Source organism: Wyeomyia smithii, chromosome 2, assembly GCF_029784165.1.
Source record: "Wyeomyia smithii strain HCP4-BCI-WySm-NY-G18 chromosome 2, ASM2978416v1, whole genome shotgun sequence".
Taxonomy (NCBI): Eukaryota; Metazoa; Arthropoda; class Insecta; order Diptera; family Culicidae; genus Wyeomyia; species Wyeomyia smithii.
The window spans coordinates 187,273,684-187,300,918 of record NC_073695.1 but is presented as its reverse complement, the minus strand read 5'-3'; the positions used below and the strand labels follow the sequence as shown (position 1 = coordinate 187,300,918).

The following is a 27,235-nucleotide window of genomic DNA, read 5'->3' as shown; positions in this document are numbered from 1 at the left end:
TACTTTTTAGTTGATTTGCCCTAAAATAGCTGAAATAGAGTAAACGTCCTTTAATTGCTATTGACCTTCTCGAATAAATATATTTTTCAATGGAGAAACCAAGCCTTAACGTTTGTTTTCAGTATAATGTGCACTTTCAATGAATATCTTATATTGCGTGTAAGTATTTTAAATTTAATTTTGATGCCATGATGAATTTATGATTGGTAGGCTAAATTTCGACGGCAGCACTCCCCTGATGGCAACCGAGAATATCGGACAGCAATATCGAGTCGCAATATCGAAATATCGATAATATCAGGTGCGCCAATATCGGTCAAAAGTATCGATATTGCGAGGGGCGAATATCGATAATATCAAATATCGATAAAATATCAGCAACCCTAAAATAAATATCCGTTGCAAAAATTTACAAGTCTTGTTGAGTAATTTATGGTCATCATATTTATGAGATAAACTTTCAATCACCATCAACAGAAGCATTGCAGTTTTTCATCGATTGCACACGTAAAGAAATGTACGAACAAAAGTGTACCACTGCAATACGAATAGAAGTGTACAGCTGAAATGTACGAATCAGTGTTGATCATTTTCCCCAGCAAAATTCTTCGAAAATTACAGCCAATCATTTTCAATCTTCACTTCCAATGATCGCAGCACTCTTTCACATATACTAGATTTTCTTCCTAGTAACGTGCTGTATACTCAGATGAAATAGATCGCGCGCATCGTTCACGGTTACGGAATAAAATTTGACGACAAATCCAACCAAATGATCTTCACTTCGAAGCGAAAAAGTGAACCAAACAGTCCACTCAACCAAAATGAACCTCACCGAAACACTTTTTCACTGACATTGACCGATGCCTTGACAATCTTCGTTAACTGATAAACTGATTTTGTTGTCTTGCTTCCATCGCATGAAATATAATGAGGTGTTTTGACAGTTCACTTCCATGCAAAAAGCGAGAAGGGAGAACTCTGAAAGGATTGTAAAAAAAATAACGTTTATGGATGCTTTTTTTCACTTTCACTCAAGAGTGTCAACAAATATCAACCCTGCTACGAATAGAAGAGTACGGCTACAATCATAGACGACGCGAGTCCTGCGGTTCTTCGCATCACTGGTACTGTTGCTTTTACCGGCATGTTTTCTTTCAAGACATCAATTTTTATTAGGTTCTGAAAGCAGGTTTAGAAATTGTTCAAGAATGGGGATCGTTTCAAACTTTTTGAAAAACTTTTACCTTCGAGAAATCATATTAGTCTAAGCTCTTGGGAGCAAAAACAAATTGACCTATTGGGACGGGGAGACTCTGTCAATTTTATTTCGATATTGATACAGAGAATATCACAGGAAACGGATGGTATCCATTCACGTCGTCTGTGCTAGGAATGCTCGCATGTAATTGGTTCATAATTCGCGTAAATTTGTTATTGAAACTTTTTATCAATTTTACCGCTTAGCAATGAAATTAGAGTAATATTGTTATACATTTTATCTATCCAACAATATATTGATTATTGCTTTCCATCATGTGGTTATGCTGTTATTAACGTTTGAAATCTGACGCATCATTTGCCAGTTTCATATACAATTTTACAGAATGCATCCCAGTATAGTAAACAAAGACGTAGTCCCACGTCAATAGTTCCGTATCGGGTCTTTACGGATTAGGAAAATAATTTTCATACATTTAATTTATAATACACGTTCTTGATCCTCCTTGTAATTCTTGTATATAACTCGATATGTTTTTGCAGAAGCATGTCCATTGTTGTTTTTCCAATGCGATGGCTATATTTTCCAACGTGATCAAAACTGATCGAATGAAAAAACATACAAAAAATCAGGAAAATAGTTTTTCTTTTGTAGTTTGAACTAATATTTAGAGGTAATTAGCAACAAATTCTTTCTACTCTGAGTATATCTGGACTAAATTATTATACATCTAAAACTATTTCCGAGAAGCAACTCTATTATGAATTTCTGTTGAATCGTTTTGTTTCAAACAACGGGTATTATTTGATATTATTGATTATATCCCAGTTTACTTGATTCGCTTCCGGAAACTGCTACACGTTCGTTTCAACATGTTGCGGAATAATAAAGTCATCACCTGCGAGATTTTGATTAGATTACTTTTAAGTCATTTTTAAGTTTTCCTAGCACTTTTTTCGGAATGTATGCTGTTTTATCTCTTTCTCAGACATTTTTAACTCAAAATATTGATATCGAAATATCAGTGTATTTTGAACCAACTGTGCTGACAATACAGTCGAATCCCTCTATAATGACACTTTTTATAGTGACAAATCTCGCTATAACGACATTCTCAACAGTCCCTTCTGTTTTATACTAAAATTTTTCGTTTTGTTGCGACATTTCGCTATCACGACCTTCCTCTATAACGGCATACCAAAACTAATACTTGTCATTCTTTATTGCGACAATAGTACAGTCGAATCTCTCTATAACGACATTGCTGAATCTATAACGACATTCTCAACGGTACCTTCTGTTCTACATATGCAAACATTCGTTGTATTATTGCGACATATCGCTATAACGACAGTCCCTTGCGATGTCACTATAAAGGGATTCGACTGTATATGCTACAAGCTGCCCCGGTAAACTTCGTTCCGTCCATTGTTTTATTTGAATGATTTCAAACACTCTACATGGATTCCACCTGCATCCAAAAATTTAACTTCCGTTTTGTTTATAGTTTGCAAATATATAACGAATCAGGCAGTGGATACGTTCAAACTCAAAAGAAAAATCCTTTGATTGGTTTTATCGGAATTAGAACATCCTTGCCTTTAAACTTTTGTACATCCACTCGATTCTAAAAACACCCATGTTGCACCCATTTTCAGCTGATTTTCAGAAAAGGAACTCATAAACTTGGATTTAAAAATGGCGTGTGGAATCCATTTCTGGCCTCTGGCCATCAGTTTGATACCGGAAATACCCATATTGGATAGTATTCAGTCATTTTTGGTTGTCCAAAAACCGGAAGTCACAATTTAGAGTTCAAGAAGGTGCCTGAAATGGATTTTTAGTATCTGTGCATCATCATGACTTCGGAAATGCCTGTCTTCCAGACACCGAAAGTCGCCATTTTGAACTTCGAAATGACATGTTAGGTTATTTTCTGGCCTCTGGGCGTCATTCTGGTTCCAGATATACTCATATTGGATGGTATTCGGCCATTTTTAGTTGATTTCGAGAAACCGGAAGTCGCTATCTTGGATTTCAAAAAAGCATGTGGAGTTCATTTCTGGTCTCTGAGCGTCATTCTGGTTCCGAAAATAACCATTAAGGGTTGTAACCGGTCTCTTTGAGCTGTTTTGCAGTAGCCGTAAGCCTTCATCTTAAAATTCAAAATGGTGTCTAAGGTCAATTTTTGGCCTCTGTGCATCATCACGATTACGGAAACACCCATTTTGGATGGTATTTTGCCACTTTCTGCTATTTACCAGACACCAGAAGTCGCTATCTTAGAATTCAAAATGGTGCTCGGTGTCGATTTTTTGCTTCTGTGCATCAATCTGGTTCCGAAAATATTCATTTCGCGTGCTAATTGGTAATTTTGGGTTGTTTTCTAGAAGCCAGAAGTCACCATATTAGAATTCAAAATGGTATCCAAAGTCGATATTTGACTTTGGATACCCTTTTCCATCGTCACAATTACGAGAATAGCCATATTGTGTAATATTTGGTCGTTTTCCAGAAACCGGAAGTCGCCATTTTGGAATTAAAAATTATATCGCTAGTCGAGTTCTGGTCATCATCATGATTACGAAAATATTCATATTGGGTGGTATTTGGTCCCTTTTGGCTGTTTTCCAGCCTTCCATCCTTCCAAAGTAGGGAGGGGTCAAACCATCATAGAAACATTTTATACCTCCAAAAACCTTCACATACCAAATTAGGTCCCATTTGCTCGAATAATTCTCGGGTTGTGCAAAAATGTGTATTACATATTTAGGGTACCCCTTCTTGAGTTGTGTAGAAAGTTGTATTTTATTTGTATGGGACCACTTCCTTCCAGAAAATGGAAGGGGTGTCAAACCACCATGAAAATATTTATTGCTCCCTAAAATTTCCACATGCCAAATTTGGTTCTTTTAGTTTAGTTCTAGAGTCATGCAAAAATTTGTGTTTCATTTGTATGGAAACTCCCTTTACCAGAGGAGGAAGGGTCGTCAAACCACCATAAAAACATTTCTCTTCCCCAAGAACTTGCTTGATTGAATCTCGAGTTATACAGATATATGTGTTTCGTTTGAATGAGAGCCCTCCTCTCCAGAGCAGAGAAAGGTGTCAAACTACCACAGGAAATAATTCATGCTTCTCAATATATTAATATTGATATAATTATATGCCAAGTTTGGTTTCATTTGCTCGAATAGTTCTCGAGTTAGGCAAAAATTTGTGTTTCATTTGTATGAGGACCCTCCCTTCCAGAGCATGGAGGTGTCTCAAACTATCATAAGAACCTTCCCCGGCCCTAAAAACCGGGGGAGTGAGGGGCAAACGTACGCACTTAATTGTGTTTGCAACAGAACTATTGAAAAAAACTATGATAAAATTCGGTTTCGGAGACAAGTAAATTAATCAAGGTCAAATAATATCCAATATTGGTATTTTCGGATCCGGGTGATGCCCAGAGACCCGAAAACGACAATAGGCGCCAGATTGGATCCGGTTTGCGGAGAACAGTAAAAATTAACCAAATACCACCCCATATGAGTACTTTCGGAATCGGAATGATGCCAAGAGACCTGGAAACGACTCCAGACAAACCGGAAGTCTACATTTTGAATTTGAAAATGGCGTCTGAAGTCGATCTTCGGTCTCAGGGCATCATTTCAATTAAAGAATTATACATATTGGGGGGTACTCGACCATGTTAGGTTATTTCCTAGTAACCGGAAGTCGCCATCTTTAAATAAAAACCTAAATTAATCCACCTAGCGGTCAGACCCAGCCTCTCTCATTCAATCTTATTATTTGTGAAAATAGATTTACATGAACGCTTCAATCCAATAAATGTATATTCACTCTTTAGGTTCCAAAACATGGATGTTGTAATCTATACATATAAAAATGCAGTCCGGACTGTCTCTCTGATCCATATAGGCTCAAAAACTACCGAACCGATCGACGTGAAAATTTGTGTGTAGGGGTTTTTATTGCCGATAAAGGTTCCTATGATAGTTTGAGACCCCTCCCACTCCTGGAAGGGAGGGGTCCCATACAAATGAAACACAAATTTCTGCACATCTCGAGAGCTAACCAACTAAATGGAACCATATTTGGCAGGTGAATGTTTTTAGTGGTAGTAAATTTGTTCCATAATCGAACTCAGGCAACATTTTGGATTGTAAGATGGCGACTTCCGGTTTTAGGGAAACAGCCAAAAATGGCCTATTTCCACCCAATATAATAATATCCGGATCTAAAATGCTACACAGGAGCTAAAATCGATCGAAATTGTCTTCAAATGCCATCATGAAATCCAAAATGGAGTCAAAATCATGAAATCCAAACTTCCGGTTTCTGAAAAACAGCGGCAAACGGCCCAATACCACCCAATATGGGTATTTCCGGAACCATAATGATGCACTGGAGCCCCAAATCGACTTCAGATAACATTTTGAATTGTAAGATGGCAACTTCCGGTTTCTGGAAAACGACCTGAAATGGACGATTCCCATTAAAGATGGACTGAAGCTAAAAATTGATCACAGACACAATCTTGAATTTTAAGATGGTGACTTCCGGTGTCTGGCAAACAGCCGGAAATGACCAAATACCATTGAATATGAATGTTTTCGTAACCAGAATTACGCCCAGATGACAGAGATTGATTTCACAGGCAGTTTTAAAGTCCAAAATGACAACTTTCGGTTTCTGAAAAACAGCCCAAAGTGACCAAATACCACCCAATATGAGTATCTCCGGAGCCAGAATGTTGCAAGAAGCTAAAAATTGACCTCAGACACCATTGGGAATTGCAGGATGGCAACTTCTGGTTTCTGGAAAACAGCCAAAAATGGCCGATTTCCGTCTAACATGAGTATCTCCCTCCGGATCTAGAATGATACACAGCAGCTGAAATCGACCACAGACCCCATTTTGGATTCTAGGTTGGCGACTTCAGGTTTCTGGCAAACAGCCGAAAATAATCGAATAACACCCAATATGGGTGTTTCTTCAACCCGAATGACGCTCAGAGGCCAGAAATTATCTTAAATACCATTTTGAAATCCAAGATGGCGACTACCGGTTTGTGAAAAACAGCCTAAATAAACAAATACTATCCAATATGAGTTTCTTTGGAACCAGAGAGATGCAAGGAGCTAACAATTGATCTCAGGCACCATTTTGAATTGCTAAATGGCAACTTATAGGCAGCAGCCGGAAATGACCGAATAATACTCAATATGGATATTTCCGTAAACGTGATGATGCATAGAAACCAAACATTGACCCTGGACACTATTTTGAATTTGAAGACGATCACTTTTAGTTTCTGGAAAACAACCAAAAATACCTCCCAATATGGGTATTTTCGGTGTTAGATTGATGCCAGAAAATCTGCAGAAAATGACCGAATACCACCCAATATGAATATATATTCAGAATTAAAACGATGTACAGAAGCCAAAAGTCGAGGCTGTTGTCATTTCGATAAAACCAATCATTTTAAACGATTTGTTATTTGTCTTTGATCGTATCCTATGGCCGATTCGTCGTGCATTTGCAGATTTTAAACACGCAAAAAATCAATGAATTTTGAACGTTCAAATAGTATGATACCACATTTAAATTATGTTGAGGCCTCTATATCGATCAAAGCAGGTGTTGTTTTCTCCAGGTCTTTGAATTTCTTTTCTTTTCATAACTTTTGAGCCACATAACAAATTGTTATGAAGTTTGTTATTTGTAACTTTGAGAGATGACTCGTTCGTATGACACTAGTTATGTTCAAATAAGTCATGTTATCTTTGAGATAATAGACTTTCGTTGTTTTATAAATAATTTAATACATAACGGTTGCTTAAGTTCGATTATAATCAAATGAAATAGGAACGTACAGGGCAGCCAAAATTTTTTGAAACCACGTGTTCAATCATAATTCATCAGTTAACCCTTAACTAGCCCGCTCATCTGATAATAATATTGATCAAATCGGTTGTATAGTTTCAGAGATAATGAAGTTTCGTGATTTTCACATTTCGGTACATCACAGACGAAATTACAGTCCGATTACAGTTAAATTCAATAGGGTGTTATGAGGCAGCTAGACTCATTATTTGACACTTATTTGGTGGAAATCGGGTCAGCCATCTTTGAGAAAAGTGAGTGAGTCCAAGTAGTCTTCGGAATATGTTCCTTTTCATAGATGGATTTCACATTTTTAAACATAACAGGCAAAGTAATGATCTGATTGCAAAACAAATCAATAGGGTCTTATGGGGCAACTAGACCTTCCATTTGCAATTATTTCATGAAAATCGGTCCAGCCATCTCTGAGAAAAGTGAGTGAGAATAAAAATCTGCACATACACACCCACACACATACACACACACATACAGAAAATGCTCAGCTCGTCGAGCTGAGTCGAGTGATATATGCCATTCGGCCCTTTGGAGCACTTTTATATCTGCGGTTTTGCAAGTGATTGCTATACCTTCCTAGTAGAAAGGCAAAACCTAAATTAATCCACCTAGCGGTGAGACCCAGCCTTACTCCTTCGAACTTATAATTTGTTAAAATAGACTTCATACTTCATTTTGAAATCCAAATTTGCGACACCTGTTTTCTTTAAATAAGTCGTGTAATCTTTGAAAGAAGAGATTTTCAATATTTTTACTATTTAACACATAATGTCCGATTACAATCGTCAACACAAGTGTTGCCCCGAAGGTCAAACTAAGAAAAAATGAAAAATTATAGCTTTTCCTGTGATTTATTTTTCTTTCTAGGGCAACTATTATGAGCTTAAGAGCAGCATTTTTTACAATATTGTCAACCAGTGTTACAATCAAATTAAATGGGTACCAATAAAGCAACTAAACCTTCAATTTAAAACTAAGATTGTTGAAATCAGTAATGCCATCTTTGGCTAAACGAGTGAATTTGATAAAGTTTTCTGAACACGTTTCTTTTCATAACCTTCGAACTACATGTTCAATCATCATTAAATTCGTTATTTAGGGGTTTTAAAGACAGCCCGTTTATTTGATACCTATTTTCTTCAAATCGGTTGTGTAGTTTCTGAGATAATGGAGTTTCATAACTTTTACATTTTGATACATAACAGACAAAGTTACAGTCCGAGTATAATAAAATTCAATGGGGTTTTATCAGGCAACTAGACCTTTCTATTGCAACTTATTTTGTGAAAATCGATCCATCCATCTCTGAGAAAAGTGGGTGAGTTCAAACAGTCTTAGAAACATATTTCTTGTCATGGCCTGATTTCCCATTATTATACGTAACGGACAAAGCTAAAGTCCAATAACAATAAAATTCAATAGGGTCTTATGGGGCAACAAGACCTTCCATATGACACAAATTTTGTGAAAATCTGTCCAGCCATCTCTGAGAGAAGTAAGTGAGTTTAAACAGTGTTTGAAACACGTTTCTTTGCATAACTTTTGAATTATATGTCGAATCATTATAAAATTATTTCAGAAATGGTTCAAAAAACAAACCCGTTCTTTTGATACCAATTTTGTTCTAATCGGTTTTGTAGTTTCTGAGATAATGAAGTTTTGTGATTTTCACATTTCGATACATAACCTCGAAACTAAAAATCCAATTACAATAAAATTAAATAGGGTCTCATGGGGCAACTAGACCTTTCATTTTCAGTTAGTTTCATGAAAAACCGGTCCAGCCATCCCTGAGAAAATCGAGTGAGATTGGGAGACCGTTACATACATACACACACACATACACACACATACAGAAAATGCTCAGCTCGTCGAACTAAGTCGATTGATATACGAGATTCGACCCTTTGGAGCACTTTTATACCTTTGGTTTTTTCAGTGATTGCTATACCTTTCTAGGAGAAAGGCAAAATGGCATCTGGGGCCATTTTATGGAGTCAAAGCATCATGCCGATTCCGGAAACACCCACATTGCTTGATATTTTGCCATATTTAGTTGTTTTTCAGACACCGGAAGTCACATTTGGAAACTTAGTGCGTACTTTTGCCTTTCGGTTTATGTGTACTTTTGCCCTACAATGAGCTTTCCAACTGGTTTGATTTTTATGACAAACATCGAAATATTACCGGCAAAACAAACTCACCCTACTAACCATATTTATACAAGAGTTTTTTGGGTTTAGTTGTTTTCGAGCTTCTGTAGTTTCCGAATAGGTGAATCGTAGTTTCCAAAACTAAGAAAATGAGATCAAAACAGAACTTTTCTCATAACTTCACACTACTTGAAATGAATCTAATGTGTTTACATGTGTGATCAACTGACATGATAATGCTGCAAATTCATACAATGATGCCAGTTTAGTTTGTTCGTATGTTTCGAAAAAGCCAAAGCGTACTTTTACCCCGTGCGTACTTTTGCCACTCACCACTCTACAAATTTTCATGTCGATCGGTTCAGTAGTTTCCAATTCTATATGGAATAGACAGACAGACAGAACCTTATTTTTATATGTATAGATACAGTGTTATGTTAGAATGGTGCTTCGCCAGAATTAAAAATACCGGGTTGACCACGGGGATGTGGCAGGGCATTACCAACATCACTAGCACTGGCACCCGAAAAATGGCCAGTTTAGCCTTATCTTATGTCGATTCAGGCAAAGCAACGAACTGACTGGAATTAAAGCATTTCATATCATTTTAGGCAATTCGCTGAATGTTTTACATAGTATGTGAAATATATGTGATATTTGGTATAATTATTTTGACCCAAGGGTTAGCAAAGCAAATTTTGACAGCAGATAGAGTAGTTCTCTAATAAACAGTACAAAAATACACCTGAAAGTTGTCTTGCCATCCCTTGGGTTTGACATTAATTTGCCCAACGCTTCAAAAGAGCACCTTTTAACTTGTTCCGCATTACTCTAGCAGCAAAATGCATACAAGTAGCTTAGCTCAACTTATTTCTATTGCAACTGAGCATTGTGGATTAAATTGCATCACGTAAACATTTCGCTTCACTCTGAAGACTTTGCAAATTACAATTCTACTGAAGAATAAGACAGCAGAGATAGCGAAAATATAGCTAAAGCAGTCTTCTAAGCTTGATAAAGGAGGCGCTCATCATTTTCGGTAGAATCATCCATAATGATAAACCGACCAGTTTCATGACAACGCTTTTCTGTGAAGCTCCACGCGGCAGCCATTGAATCCACCTCGAGATTGCGTCAGTATTACTTACAGTAACAACCCCGGAAACAAATCGTTATCTTTCTAACGGATCCACATTCTCTTTCTTTCCGGCTCGTTACAGGTTGACCCAAAAATGGACAAATTATGTTACACTCCGTCCGTCCGACCGACCTAGCCCAGCGGTGGTTTAGCGGTACCAGCAAGCCGGAAAGCATTGAGCTCGAGTCCCGTGCCCGTCGTGGAGGTACACCGCCCAACCCGTGACCTGTATTTGTCTTATCAAGCTTGGAACTCGGCAAACAAATTGCTGAAAGGATATATCCTGCGGCGTTGATGCCAGGTGCTATTCCGTCACACCGAGTCTATTTGCTGGGCGGAACACGACGATCAGACGAGCAGGAAAAAAGGTAGGAAATAGAATTGTTTACCGTTTTTTTTTTCTTTGTTCGGTTTTATTGCCACTCACTCAACTTTTGCCCCACGAGAATGAAGGGATTAGGATAGTACACAAACGCTGAAAAACAACTTATCTGCTGAGCAAACCGCGCTGTTCTTTTTTCGGACTCGTCATATTCGATGTCCGAGGAAAGATTAATGTGTTGGCAAATTTGATGGTTTGTTTTTTATTTTATTGTGTGTATCAGATTGTTTACGAAATAAATATTTACTTTCGAAATCATCGTAATTTGATATGTTTTGTAATTATCTTTTGATGCTGTGGAATTTCAATTCCTATACATTGAGACGGTATCCTTTTTTCTCACCAAAAACCAAACGAAAATGAAAAACTGTAGTTAATTGTACACGTAATTCTAAGTAGCAGCTTTGCAATAGCTTGTTAATACAGATTACTAAATTAAATTAGTCCGTGCAGAAACAGTGAGTAATTTGAAAACCAATTTTCTAAACCATAAATAAACAATACCTTATCCTCCACTTCCATTAGCTGCTTGTAGGTATTCTTCGCTCGTTTTTCGTTGTTGACAATTTTATGAGCTTAGAAAGCAAGCTGCTAAGATTGTTATGATGCCATAATGGCATTCACCTGTTTGGGTTTGGAAAACAAATTCGGTTTACTGTAAAAACATAAATAATGGGCCGTCAACAGACTCCCACGTCACATTAACATTCAACTACTGCTGCGTTCGAAGAGGACAGCTTAAATAAGGTATGTCACCTGTGCTAAGAATCGATATTGATTCGAGAGCTTTTAACACACTTTATTACTGTCTGCCGCAAGAACATACAAACATTTTGTTTTTAGCTTGTATAGGTAAAATTGTAAATGGATGGAAGATAACACAGAATATAACATTTAAAATTAAATGCAGAGAAAATGCATGAATGTTCCAGCTTAGTAGCATCATGCTAGTTGAAGTTTTATAATGTAACATATATGTGGGATACGAAACGGCACCTTCGTACTCTTATGGATTGGACTATAAGTACACTTACTAGCAGCACTTACAACTGACTCAACAGGTTTTCTCGGCGTTATTCTTAGCCTCGCCAGCCAGGCTACGATAACGTTGTACGTTGCGGTTCCGGTAGGGATGAATTTCTTCTCCTATCGATGCCGTCGGTCGTCCGTGGTGCGGTGGCAATCCTTTTCAGGCTTCAAGTGTGTTCAGTTCAGACAGACAGCGGTGAAGGGATAGGGGACCTACTGCAACGTGTTCTGGAGTGTCTGTGAGTCGGTGCAGATAAGCACCTCGGTGGAAAAACTTTTCTTTTCCCTTCATATCTCCTGTGATGTGAAACGAATGGCTCAAGTTCAAGTAGTTTATACCACGCGGAACTAAACTAAGACGAAAATGGTTTATGTATTTTTCATTTCCTGATTGTGTTGCAAGCATTCGCGAAATGAATTCAAAATATCTGCTGTTTGTTCTAGATTTTGTATGAATTTTTCAATTTACTCTTCCTTTCAAGTTGGCCTTACAATTTCTTTAAAGTGTTCCCCGAAACCCTGGCTGGGATGCACTAATAGGGATAAATTTGCTAGAACGCAAGCGATGTCAGAAAAGGGCTTGGTATTTTATGAATAATTCGCTGAAATGCTTCCGAATAGGAACAAGCTTTTATCAAGTAGAAAGAAATTTTTTGACGTTATTCTTATTAATCAAAATGAGGTTGTCTCTTTTTCATTACTTTCGTAAATTTTCTTCCCGGAAAGGTGTACGATATTACTGGGTTCGTAATTTGACGCTTCCATTCAAATCAAATTTATATCCGGGCAAGTTCTACGTGCGATAAAGATGAAGGTTTATTGTTTTCAAAACTGTCTAGAATATGTCAGAAGACCAATAATGACCTGGGATGGAATCAAGTTATGAATCTGCTTAATATCAATTTCGATATTATTCATATAGATTTTTTATTGCATCTTAGATTGGATTAAACCTTGTTCCAAGCCACTCGAAAAACTTTTGCAATACTATCGCACTGCACTAGTGTCTTCTTCCAGCTGTTAGTAGTAAACAACTTGATGAAACGAACACAGAAAAAGTGATCATCTTGTCGTAATATAAACATGTGCACTCGAAAAAAAATTGATATTGTTGCCATTTCGTGAGCAATCGAATCTATTACAAATAAAATTTCCCTATGCTTCAATAATTAGGTGACTACATTACTGCTGTTCCAAGCATAGTTGTCCCGTGTTCTACACAAACCTTATGTACGTCTTATGTACTTTATTGCTGTGCGTAAATTTAAAGCTTTTTTTCCACAATTTCATTTCCGGTTATCAAAGTTAGCTAAGGGGAGGGCAAAAAATAAATAACACTGAGAAGAAAAAAAAGGAATAGCTTTTATAAAAAAGGTACGACGTTTGTAACTTGCATGCAAAAGTGTGTTGGAAAAGATCACATTATTATCATTATTAATCATTTGGTTTGGCTTTTTATGACACTTTCACTGTCACTGGACTTGTTTGTTGCTAAATTAAGCATATACGCTGTCGAAAAGTCAATAATATTACCAAAACGGCTTGAACTTTTTTTCTTCCCCTTCTAATTTTCAACATTTTTGAAGCGGTAAGGGGGGGGGAGTGGTAGGTGACATAAAATGAAAATGAAATTTGTATCGGTCTAAATATGTTGGAAATAAATTTCACAAGGGCATCAATCAATGCAAAACAGCTGCTTAACAAAAATTGGTAAAGTATGTAACCTTTCCTGTAAAGTAACATACATCAAGCTGCGAGTCAATAGACCTTAAAAAATGAAATCAATTCAAAACAAAATGCTAGGGTTAATAAAAAGTTAGAACGTTTTTATCACTCACGTTATATAACGCAAGCACAAAATGAAAAGAATCCTTTTTCCCAAAAAAGAATTCTTTCTACTCATAGAAATGAAAAAGAGAAGGTTTCGGAACCGAAAGAAACTTAAACTTCTTTGGTCGGTTTCTCTTCGAAGGAAACAAGAAATGGTTATCAGCTGTGTTTTTTCTATGTCGATCCGTAAGGGTTTAATGGGATTCCCTCCGGCGCATAGAAAGACGTCTGCCTCGACTAAAAATGCCGCTGAGAAAGTAAAGTTTTTTTCAGGGAAGTTTCTGTGGAAATGATAATGAAAGACAGCATGAGGCGAAAGCGATGTTTATATCATCGAGAGAAAACATGTTACTCATGGTAACTTATTGGCATTTGTCATAAAGAAATTGGTCAGATTGTATAGGTTAAAAAAGTTTTATGAATGGGGGCTTCCATCAATAGCAGAACTTTTCTGTTTGCCTTGTATTTCTCGTGAATGGGCACTTGATCCGCAGCATTCCGAAGCATTTGACGATAGGCTAGATAAAAATATTTGTACAATCATCAAGTACCAACTTCCTGTTTAATTTGATTATTCAAGTGTCCACTTGACTTGACAATGTGCGGCCTGCATCCGGCTTTACTATAGCGCACTCAGAAGCTTATGTGATAATAACCGGTCTGTGGGTGATGTCCCTTAAGCTGGAAGTACAAAGTCAGCAGAACAAAGAGTTAATAGCATGAGAATATAGTGCTCATTCGATGCTCATTTAATGCCATATCGCCGAATTTAATGCTCCATCATTTCTTTGAAAAATGCTCTTGTTTGCTAGCTTCAGCAAATAGCTAGCAGACAATATTCGAAAATAGCATTTTTAGTCACAAAACAGTTTTGTAACGGTCAAAAACATTTAATGCACATTAAATGCTCTTTAAAAACCTGGTTTTCATGATAATTTTATTGATTTTCAATAATATGATAATAATATGATAATACATAAATAGCTTCAATTTTTTCAAACATTTTCCTCTGAAAACAATCAGAATCCTTTTGATACGATTAGATACCAATTAAATGCTTCCATATGCGAGCAGTTTCAATAACTTAGGTGCATTTTTTATTAGATATATTTTTTTCAAAAATATTGTTCTGCTAGCTTAAGAAAAAAGTTAGCAGAACATTGGCCAGAAACAGCATTTTTGAACAATAAACTGTTGTAGAATAGTCATAATAATTTAATGCTCATTAAATGCTCTTGAAAAAACCTGATTTTCATGATAATTTCATTGATTTTGCATAAATTTTTCAATAATATCATAATAATATGATAATACATGAATAGCTTCAATTATTTCAAACATTTTCCTCTGAAAACAATCAGAATCCTTTTTGATACGATTAAATATTATTTCAATGCTTTGATATGCGAGCAGTTTCAATAACTGAGGTGCATTTTTCATTGAATTATTTTTTTTTTTCAAAATTATTGTTCTGCTAGCTTAAGAAAAAATTTAGGAGAACATTGGCCAGAAACAGCATTTTCAAGCAATGAACTGTTGGAGAATGGTCATAATAATTTAATGCTCATTAAATACTTTTGAAAAAACCTGATTTTCATGATAACTTTATTGATTTTGTATAAATTTTTCAATAATATTATAATAATATGATAATACATGAATAGCTTCAATTTCTTCAAACATTTTTCTTTGAAAACAATCAGAATCCTTTTGATACGATTAGATACCAATAAAATGCTCTCATATGCGAGCAGTTTCAATAACTTAGGTGCATTTTTCATTAAATATATTTTTTTTCAAAAATATTGTTCTGCTAGCTTGAGAAAAAAGTTAGCAGAACAATGGCCAGAAACCGCATTTTCAAGCAATAAACTGTTGAAGAATGGTCATAATAATTTAATGCTCATTAAATGCTCTTGAAAAAACCTGATTTTCTTGATAATTTTATTGATTTTGTATAAATTTTTCAATAATATGATAATAATATGATAATACATAAATAGCTTCAGTTTTTTCAAACATTTTCCTCTGAATACAATCAGAATCCTTTTGATACGATTAGATACCAATTATATGCTCCCATATGCGAGCAGTTTCAATAACTTAGGTGTATTTTTCATTAAATATATTTTCTTCAAAAATATTGTTCTGCTAGCTTAAGAAAAAATTTAGCAGAACATTGGCCAGAAACAGCATTTTCAAGCAATGAACTGTTGAAGAATGGCCATAATAATTTAATGCTCATTAAATACTTTTGAAAAAAACCTGATTTTCATGATGACTTTATTGATTTTGTATAAATTTTTCAATAATATTATAATAATATGATAATACATGAATAGCTTCAATTTTTTCGAACATTTTCCTCTGAAAACAATCAGAACCCTTTTGATACGATTAGATACCAATTAAATGCTCTCATATGCGAGCAGTTTCAATAACTTAGGTGCATTTTTCATTAAATATATTTTCTTCAAAAATATTGTTCTGCTAGCTTAAGAAAAAAGTTAGCAGAACATTGGCCAGAAACAGCATTTTCAAGCAATAAACTGTTGGAGAATGGTCACAATAATTTAATGCTCATTAAATGCTCTTGAAAAACCTGATTTTCATGATAATTTTATTGATTTTGTAAAAAAAATTCAATAATATTATAATAATATGATAATACATGAATAGCTTCAATTTCTTCAAACATTTTCCTCTAAAAACAATCAGAATCCTTTTGATACGATTATATACCAATTGAATGCTCCCATATGCGAGCAGTTTCAATAACTTAGGTGCATTTTTCATTAAATATATTTTTTTCAAAAATATTGTTCTGCTAGCTTAAGAAAAAAAGTTAGCAGAACAATGGCCAGAAACAGCATTTTCAAGCAATAAGCTGTTGAAGAATGGTCATAATAATTTAATGCTCATCAAATGCTTTTGAAAAAATCTGATTCTCATGATAATTTTATTGATTTTGTAAAAAAATTTCAAAAATATGATAATACATGAATAGCTTTAATTTTTTTAAACATTTCCCTCTGAAAACAAGCAGAATCCTTTTTTTTTTGGTGCATTTTTCATTAAATTATAATTTTATTGATTTTTTCTAAATTTTCGAAATATGATAAAGATATGATTTCCACCCTTTTTTATTGATTTTCAGATCAATTCTTTTGTCCTGATAAAGTCGGAAAGATCGTTTATTTTTTGATTTGTTTTTTTGATCTTTTAAAAAAAATATTTTTCAGCGTGCAGAATTTTTTTTCATGCAATTTTGAGTGATTGTCAGGTATCGTGTACCATTTCTAATGATGTCTTATCGGCTTTTGAATGGTTGCGTGCGATTATGACATCATCATACCTCCATATAGTCCATTCCTGCCCATAATGCAACTGGTGATGCACAAGCAGTAATGAAATAATCGGAGTACAACCAGATCGAACCAATCTCCAAAAACAAGATTTCCAGTCATCGATGTTCAATGTTCTAGGGATTTTTTGTAATTGGGGCTCATTACAGAAAACGAGGCGAGCGGCGAGTTACTCGCCTGACCAATTTTGATATTGCAGATGGCTGGATTTTGGACAAGTAGCTGGTCTGCGAAACTGTTCGACTCAGCTGTCACCAAACATGTTTCACTCGCATTCTCTCAGTCAGTGACTGTAGGTGAGGCGAGTTGCTCGCCTCGTCTTCTGTAATGGGCCATATCATTATGAACTATTTAAATGATTTCTATTCTTCATGAATGATAGATTATTCATTCTCACGTACACTGGTGTTAATACCTAACTCAATTAAAAAAAATGGCGCTTGGTTCAGTGAATTTCTCGGCGCCTCAAAAAAAGTGCTTAGAAAGATCAATTAAACAGAGATAGATCCTGCAGCTCCGATTTTTCAGATGGATCGATCCTGGGACCGCTCAGCTGAATCGATCCTGAAGATTGATCTTTCCCTGTAGATCGCCCAATGCCTTATTCCGTATTCTTTTCAATAACAATAACTTCTCTGGCTATTTTCTAACAACTGCATACGTGAAAAAAAAAAATTTTTTTTAACAACTGTTGGTCCCTCTTTTCGATTTGTTGAGTACTATTTGGTCACTTGTTTCATCAACTGCTTATGCTTATTAGCGGCGAATGCTTATTAGCTGAGTCTATTGAAGGCCATAATCGTCTTGTTCAGTATTAAACTGATAAGATATACAAATTTTTAACCTATGACATCAAGAACGCCAAGCCGGTCGAGGTTGTCTTGAAAGGTCTCACCAACGATCAAACCGTTGATGAGATCATCATCACCGCTCAACCACCGATCATCAAACTTACCCCAACAGAATTAATTGGCATATCTAATGAAACGAAAATCGGGCGAGAAAAGTCAGAGAGCTGGAATTTCCCTTGTTAATTATTTAATTCATTCTAACCGGACTTATCTCCCAGATGGTCTCGTCGTACGATGCTGGCCTAACAAGCCAGTCGTCGTAAGTTCGAGTCTCGGTTTGGGAGAGACTCTTAGTGTCTGTAGGATCGTAGCGCTAGCCACGCAACACTAAAACAGTCGGCTGCGAAGTCTTTGTATAGTAAGCAGAATGTCAATTTCCGAATCGGAATGTAGCACCCAGGCTTTACTTTGCTAACCGCACTGAGGTTAAAAATTTGAAATTTTTTGACAAACCACATGCTATCCATAATGTTCAGGTAAAGTGGGAGTTATATAGAAAGTTTGGGGGAGGAGAAAAGCCCAATTTCGAATTTGCCAACGTTATGGCCATGGTTCAAAAATCTGTAACTTGGACCAAAAATGCCTCATTTGGGGAGACTCTTCTCACAAAAAGGCCATATGTCCTGTGAAAGAGAGTAAACATTTTCGCTGTGCGAATTGTAACGGCAACCATATGTCAAATTTTTATTAATGCCCTGTCCGTCTAGCAATTGTTAAGGCAAGGCAATTTAAACAATTCAATTTCCCAATTAAAACAAAATTCTCCAAGCTGTATCGCTGTACCGTCCATTTTTTTACTCTTTTACACAGATAACAGGTTCGAAATAAAATTCTGAAAGTGATTTTGAAGCGTCTTGGTTTGGTACACTCGAATAACATAGACTTACTGGTGTTGAAACATGAAGCTATGTCAAATAAAATTATTAACAATTTTCGACAAAAATCGTTGCAATTCTAAATTGCTACGATGAGCACTCTTTTTAGTCAATAAGTTTAGCATTGAGTTAGTTGTAAGTATATATTCTGTTTTGATAAGTAGGTTTAACTCCCTACGGATGATAAATCCTAATTGAGACAGCAAACAAATCTCAATAAATTAAATTACATTTTTTAAATTTAATTTTAATTTTAATTCAATTAAATTTTTTAAGTTATTGAAACTGCTCGTATATGGAAGCATTTAATTGGTATCTAATCGTATCAAAAGGATTCTGATTGTTTTCAGAGGAAAATGTTTGTAAAAATTAAAGCTATACAAATAATATCATAATTTTGGAAAATTTATACAAAATCAATGAAATTATCATGAAAATCAGGTTTTTTCAAGAGCATTTAATGAGCATTAAATTATTATGACCATTCTACAACAGTTTATTGCTTGAAAATACTGTTTTTGGCCAATGTTCTGCTAACTTTTTTGTTAAGCTAGCAGAACAATATTTTTGAAAAAAAAAAGCATTTAATGAAAAATGCACCTAAGTTATTGAAACTGCTCGTATATGGAAGCATTTAATTAGTATCTAATCGTATCAAAAGGATTCAGATTGTTTTAAAAGGAAAATGTTTGTCAAAAATTAAAGCTATTCAAATAATATCATATTTTTGAAAAATTTATACAAAATCAATGAAATTATCATGAAAATCAGGTTTTTTCAAGAGCATTAAATGAGCATCAAATTATTATGACCATTCTACAACAGTTTATTGCTTAAAAATGCTGTTTCTGGCCAATGTTCTGCTAACTTTTTTCTTAAGCTAGCAGAACAATATTTTTGAAAAAAATATATTTAAGGTGAAACCTCATTGAATCCAAAAATGGCTGACTTCGAGTCACCACTTCGAATTTTCAAAAGCACAAGACTCGGAAATACTCATTGCGTTCTCTATGAAAATTCTATTTTATGTTTGCTTCACCACAGCAAACATAAAATAGCATTTTCACAGGGAACGCATTAACTATTTCCGAGTCTTGTGCTTTCGAAAATTCGAAGTGGTGACTCGGAATCGGACATTTTTGGATTCAATGAGGTTTCACCTTAATGAAAAATGCACCTAAGTTATTGGAACTGCTCGCAGATGGGAGCATTGATTTGGTATCTAATCGTATCAAAAGGATTCTGATTGTTTTCAGAGGAACATGTTCGAAAAAATTGAAGCTGTTCATATATTATCATATTATTATAATATTATTGAAAATTTATACAAAATCAATAAAATTATCATGAAAATCAGGTTTTTTCAAAAGCATTTAATGAGCATTAAATGTTTTTGATCGTTATAGAACTGTTTTGTGACTGAAAATGCTAATTTCGCATATTGTCTGCTAGCTATTTTCTTAAGCTAGCAAACAAATGCATTTTTTCAAAGAAATGATGGAGCATTAAATTCGGCGATGTGGCATTAAATGAGCAACGAATGAGCACTAAATTTTCATGCTATTAACTCTTTGTTCTGCTGACTTTGTACTTCCAGCTTAAGGGACATCTGTGGGTGGCCGGTAGCATCCATGAATGCAAGCTATGTATTATATTTTAGAGGCTGGGTGGTATTCAATTTTCCAGTTCGTTTGTGATATTTCCGCTGTATGTGTTCATTTATTGATTACCATAGTGGGTTAAAAATTCATGCGCAGAAATAATAAACATTATGACTTATTTCAACCATTTAAAGTATTTTGTTTTCATTCGAAAAATATTTTCTGTGAAAGCAACTGATCGTTCACATTCACTAACGCGTTCAACACAAATTACTGAGTCCATGGACGAATGCAGCAATCCGTGTTTTTTTTTTTGGTTACTCACATGATTATATAGAGAAAGATATGTGACTATGAATCGACTGGCTGGCAAAAGCAAAAGCAAATATTTGTTCGTAGTCGTTTAAACGGGAAGAGCAATGTGAAAGAAACAGGGGTTTCGAACTTGTTAACCTTGTTGACACGACAGCCATCCATTGGGATTACATTCATTGATAAATGAGCCACAGGCTAGTAGCAAATTTAAAATGCCACAAAACAGAAAAAAATCATAGCCTTTTTTAAGTAACCTGATTAGGTTACTGACAATCATTTGGTAGATGCAAAATCGGATGCCAAATAGTAGTGTTTTCATGGCCTAACTTATAAAAATGTTGATGAAAAGATCCTGCCGACATAAATGTCGTGATCCGGAGCCAACGATCTTACAAATTTGCCGATCTTCTCTTCTCGCTGTTGTTCTTGATTGTCATCCGAATTCATTACTCCCTTGCTTCTGCTATGGGTATGAGAAGTTATGTCTCTCTCGAAATTTTTCACAGAAATGAGCGCTCGAACTGATTTTTAAATAAATTTCAATGTACACATGTCTTTTTTGCGCGGTTTTTTAATGCAGATTTCGGAGTTTACGTGTTTTTTTTTCTACGCAGATTTCGGAAATTACGTAGTTTATTCATGCGGATTTTTCAGAAAAGTCGAGGTTTTTATTACTTAGGAACTTACGTGGTTGTTTTACGCGGATTTCGAAATTTACACGTTTTTTCGTACGCGCTACATATCCTCCACGTGAAAAAGACTTTAGTGTATTTTGGTTTTGTGTATTTTGTTTGTGCGTCCGGGCGGCACAGCCCTTCCCCACTAGGACTGTTTGTTAACAGTCATCTGATTCCTCTGGCACAATTTCGATGACATACAAATCAGTACGCGGCTGTATTTCCATGTTGGGGGTGGCGTACAACAGCGTCTGACTCGGAGCGGGAGCAACGGCCTGAGGCTTGTCAATTTCGCTGCAGCCAGAGGTATGGCTATCTGTAGCACTTATTTTGCACGCCGGAATATACGTAAGCACACCTGGAGCCACCCGAATGGAAAGGCCTGCTCTCAGATCTATCATGTTCTGATTGATGGTCGACACTTTTCCTACGTTTCAGACGTATGGTCGTTTAGAGGACCAAACGTTGACTTTCAAACGTGTTGAAATCTAGGAAGACAATGAGGATACAGTTGAACATCCAACGACTACCAACTGGAGAAGTGGCTACAGATCAAGTGGCTCTAGGATCAAGAGAATGAACAGTGGAGGCATATCCACCGTACAATCAGCACCACAGCGAGGAAAATGTTGGGTACATCTGCTATAGCCACGCCAGATTCCGGCGTGCAATCTCCCAAGTGTATGGTATGTTCCGGGAAACGGGACGCCAAACACTTTATGGGAGTCCCCAGGTGCCTAGCCGGCAAGCCGGCTGCGAAACCACGGGCGTAAGGGTGACCCAACTAAACCTGAACCATTGCTTCGCGGCCCAGCAGCTGCTACACCAAGCAGCCACTGAGTCGTTGTCGGACATCGCCATCATATCGGATCCCTACCGCATCCTTCCCGGAAACGGCAACTGGGTTGCGGATAAGTCCAATATGGCGGCCATATGTACGACAAGCAAGTTCCAGGTTCAGGAGGTTGTCTCAACCACAGAAGAGAGTTCTTAGTTGCCAAGGTGAACGGAGTGTTCTACTGCAGTTGCTATGCTCCGCCGCGTTGGTCTACCGAAAGGTTCACCCAGATGGTCGACCTGTTATCCATGGAGGTAACGGGCCTAACGCCGTTGGTGGTGGTGGGCAACTTCAACGCTTGGGCTGTCGAGTGGGGAAGTCGCTTCACGAACCAGAGGGGTCGGATCTTTTTTGGAGGCTTTGGCAAAGCTCAACCTAGATCTGGCTAACGTTGGGAACAAAAGTACATACAGCAGAAATGGTGCGGAGTCGATCATTGACGTGACGTTCTCCAGCCCAGGACTGATCAAGAACTGAAGGGTAGACGATGGCTACACTACAGACATCGCACTTCGATGCCGAGGTATTCGAAGAGGCAATGAGAAAGGCGCGCGAGGGGGGCAGTTGGCTCCGCCCGACTGCTGACCAACTAGTTGCCATGCTATCGCGGGCGTGCGACGCCACCATGCCTAGGACTCGCCAATCTATGAATGGGAAGCCACAGGTTTACTGGTGAACGGACGCGATAGCTGACCTTCGCTGTGCGTGCGTCCGCGCAAGACGGATGTTGCAACGTGGGCGAAACGAAGAAGAGAGGACAGAGCGCCGCGCGGCATTCGGTTATGCAAGTTCGATGCTAAAGAGTGCGATTAAGGCCAACAAGAGGGCCTGCTTCGATAGGCTATGTGCGAGTGCCAATACAAATCCGTGGGGTGACGCCTATAGGATCGTAATGGCCAAGACTAAAGGCGCGCTGGCGCCTGCAGAGCGATCACCAGCGATGCTGGAGCGTATCATCGAGGGACTCTTTCCGCGACACGAGCCAAGCCCTTGGCCTCCGGCGGTCGAGTCTCACGTCCGACGTTCCAGTATCTCAGACACAGACCAGGGATGGTCGGTTAGCCTGCCGAACATCCAATCCGTGAGCGACGACAGCCGTGTCGAGGTTGAGGAGGAGGCAAGGGTTACGAATGAGGAACTCATCGTGATCGCCAAATCCCTAAATGTGAGCAAGGCACCGGGACCGGATGGTATCCCTAACCTGAAAATCAGGCTAGCGATAATAACGGCCTTCGGGCTGTTCAGGGCAGTTATGCAGAGGTGCCTGGATGACTGTCTCTTTCCGGATAGGTGGAAGCTTACTGCCGAAGGCTGGGAAACCGCCAGGGGGCCCATCGGCATATAGGCCCATCTGCCTGCTGGACACAGCGGGCAAGGTACTTGAGAGGATTATCCTCAACAGACTGGTGCGGTACACAGAGGGTGTACACGGTCTGGCAAGTAATCAGTTCGGCTCCCGGAAAGGCAGGTCCACGCTTAATGCCATCTCTTCCGTCACCAAGACGGCGGAGGAAGCACTCCAGCGCAAAAGAAGGGGAATACGCTATCGCGCTATCGTCAAGCTCGACGTGAAGAATGCGTTCAATAGCACCAGTTGGGACTCCATAGCGCTCGCGCTCTGGAGCATCCATGTACTGGTGTCGCTGTACAGGATTCTGGAAAAATATGGAAGGTCAGAAGTGCGTCCCAATTACCGCAGGATTTTTGTAAGGTTCTATCCGGAATCCGGTATTGTGGAACGTCATGTGCGACGGGGTGTTGAGACTCAAGTTCCCTGTAGGGGTTGTGATCGTCGGCTTTGCAGACGACATAACGCTAGAGGTTTACGGTGAGTCAATCGAGGAGGTTGAGTTGACGGCCGCGCACTGTGTACGCAAGGTCGAGGACCGGATGCGCTCCAAGAAACTAGAGCTAGCGCATCATAAGACGGAGGTTACGGTTGTGAACAACCGGAAATTGGAGCAAAAGGCGGTGGTCAGATTTGGAGACCGCACCATTACCTCAAAGCGATCTCTGAAGCTCTTGGGGGTTATGGTTGACGATAAGCTCACACGTTCGGGAGTCACGTCGGCTACGCCTGTAAGAGGGCCTCATCGGCTATTGCAGCACTATCTCGTATGATGTCAAATAGCTCAGCGGTTTATGGCAGCAAGCGAAGACTTCTTGCCAGCGTGGTTGCGTCCATACTTAGGTATCGTGGGCCAGTGTGATCCAAAGCGCTAGGTACTAACAGTTACCGCGGTAAACTGGAAAGTATCTACAGGCTCATGTGCCTGAGAGTTGCAAGTGCGTATCGTACGGTGTCATATGATGCAAACTGTGTCTTGTCCGGCATGATGCCTATCAGCATCGCCATCAAGGAGGACAGAGAGTGTTCCGACCAACGTGACACAAGGGGCATACGAGGTACCAGAAGGTCATTCTCGAAGCTCCACTGGCAGCGGGAATGGTCTAACTCCACAAAGGGCAGATAGACGCACCGACTTATTCCGGAGATATCCGGTTGGGTTGGAAGGCGCCATGGTGAAGTGAACCTTCACCTGACACAGATCCTGTCAGGCCATGGTTGCTTCAGACAATATCAGCACAGGTTCGGACACGCGGAGTCCCCCATGTGTCTCGAGTGCGTGGAGGTGGATGTGACTGCTGAGCATGTCTTCTTCGTATGCCCCCGTTTCGTGAGAGCGAGGAGCGACATGATGGCTGTGAACGGGCCTGGCACTACTCCGGACAATCTAGTCCGGAGGATTTGCGACGACCCGGACTTCTGGAGCGCGGCCAGTACGGCCGCCTCCCAGATTGCCCTGGAGCTGCAACGTGTGTGGCGGGTCAACCACCAACACGCCAGTGGTAGCTAACTACCAGTCTCAAGGTAGTTAGCTAGGAGGTTATAAGAGTAAAGAGGGTGCATCACGCACAAAAGCCACTCCCCGACGTAATACTTAACCGTCGTTCCGGGAAGAGCAGGGCTTGAGACTGGAGGGGTTTTAGTTGGTCAGGACTGGGACCAGTAGGTGTTTGGGGGACTGTAACTACTCCAGCATCTCTCCCCTAGTCTTATCCCCACACCCTGAGTTCTCTCCTCAGGTGTCTGTTCGCAGGTTTCCCCGCAGCCTTAAAAAAAGGTTCAGTGTCAGCTTTGTCGTTATCGCACTTTATTCGATCGAAATGTTTTCCGTTTGCTGGTAGTCATTATTGACACCAAAAGCACGAACTCACTTCAAGTTCATCGCCACATCTAGTTTTCTATGCATTTATCCGCAGTCCAATTCGTCTGACTTCGGCTTTCAGTCGCAACGTAACGAGTAACATCACTTACGTCATTGGGGCCCTGATCAATCGCGTCAGTTTATCTGGATATACGTTGTAGCGCATGATCTGGCTTAGCTATTCTCGAACGACTGTATTATATTACTATTGTTATTTATTCAATTAATGTAACGTAAGATTTACAATCTTTTTAAGTGTTACAAAATGATATAAGTTCACGGAGATATGCAATACTATTCAATTTACAAACTAATGATACTTTTATTAATTATTACAATTCGTTCAGTCCATGACGTTCAGTTTCAAGAGTAGTTCCCGTTTAAAACTCGACAAATTAATTTCAGATTTTACATTTATTAATAACCTATTCCAATTGATAATACCTCTAACAAACAGAGAATGGTTATAGTGGCTATCAGAATGAGCAGGAATCACAAAACTTCTGGTTCTAGAATATCTGCATTGTAACAGTTTTGAGAACAGATAAGTAGGTTTACGCGATGATGCGGTAAATATGACAACAAGATCTGAAGTCATAGAATTACTCAAAGGAACAGCCTAGTAATTTCTTTTGCAGATGAGAAAAACTATCATACCTTGAAATGTTAAAAACATATCTGATACATGACTTTATGGCGACACGAAGTTTATTTTAGCATCTTCCGTTGCATTTAGATACTCCGCTACTCAGGTTTTTGATTGTTAGTGATAATTTTTTGAGAACTCCGTAGATTCATCTAAATTGAGAGTAGATTTGTGGTTTCCAATATAGATTATTACTAAAAATAACGTCAAGATTACTCACCTAATCAGTGAACAAGATTGGTTAATTATTCGAAAATAGTTGAGGAATATCAGGTTGAAAACGACGTCGGTGAATGAAAACCACTCTAGTTTCTGATGTGTTAATAGTTAACAAGTTATTTTCGGACCAATCAAATATCTGTTGCAGATCATGATTTATGAGTCTTGATATTTGGGCAGATTTAGAATCCAGCAATGAAGTAAATTTGCACATCGTCGGCAAACATATGAATTTAACAGCGTTCAATCACTTGAGGCAAATTATTAATCTATCTATCTATACATATAAAAATGCAGCTCTGTCTGTCTGTCTGTCTGTCTGTCTTTCTGTCTGTCTGTCTGTCTGTCTTTCTGTCTGTATGTTCCATATAGGCTTGGAAACTACAACCGATCGGCGTGAAATTTTGTATATAGGGGTTTTAGGGGCCGAGAAAGGTGACTAAGATAGTTTGAGACCCCTCCCTCTTCTGGAAGGGAGGGGTACCATACAAATGAAACACAAATTCATGCACATCTCGAAAACTAACCAAGCAAATGGAGCCAAGTTTGACAGGTGGATGTTTCTAGAGGTAACAAAATCATCCATAATGGTTTGACCCCACTACTAAAAGGGAGGGGTTCCATACGAATGAAACACTAATTCATGCACATCTCGAAAACTAACCAAGTATAATTTCTGCACATCTCGAGAAATGATCAAACAAATGGAACCAAATTTGATATGTTGAGGTTTTTGATAGCAAGAAAAATTTTCGACTCCAGCCGCCATTGTTAAATTTAAGATGGAAACTTCCGATTTCTATCCGGGAAATGTCTCCAAATATTATTTTAAAATCCAAGATGGCGACTTCCGGTTTCTAAAAAACAGCGGGATATGACCAAATACCACCCAATATGGGTATTTCCGAAATCGTGATGATGCACTGAAACCTCAAATCGACCTCCGGCAACATTTTGAGTTGTAAAATGGCG

General features: G+C 38.1%; 1 protein-coding gene across 3 annotated transcripts in view; it reads left to right on the top strand.

The window, feature by feature from the left end:
- Window positions 1–27,235, top strand: part of LOC129721899 (somatostatin receptor type 2-like) — a 185,661-nt gene that overhangs the window by 125,751 nt on the left and 32,675 nt on the right. For all 3 annotated transcript variants that reach the window (XM_055674996.1, XM_055674997.1, XM_055674998.1), the window contains exon 2: window positions 10,509–10,794. The gene's annotated coding sequence lies outside the window, so the exon portion shown is untranslated. The remainder of the gene's footprint in view (window positions 1–10,508; window positions 10,795–27,235) is intronic.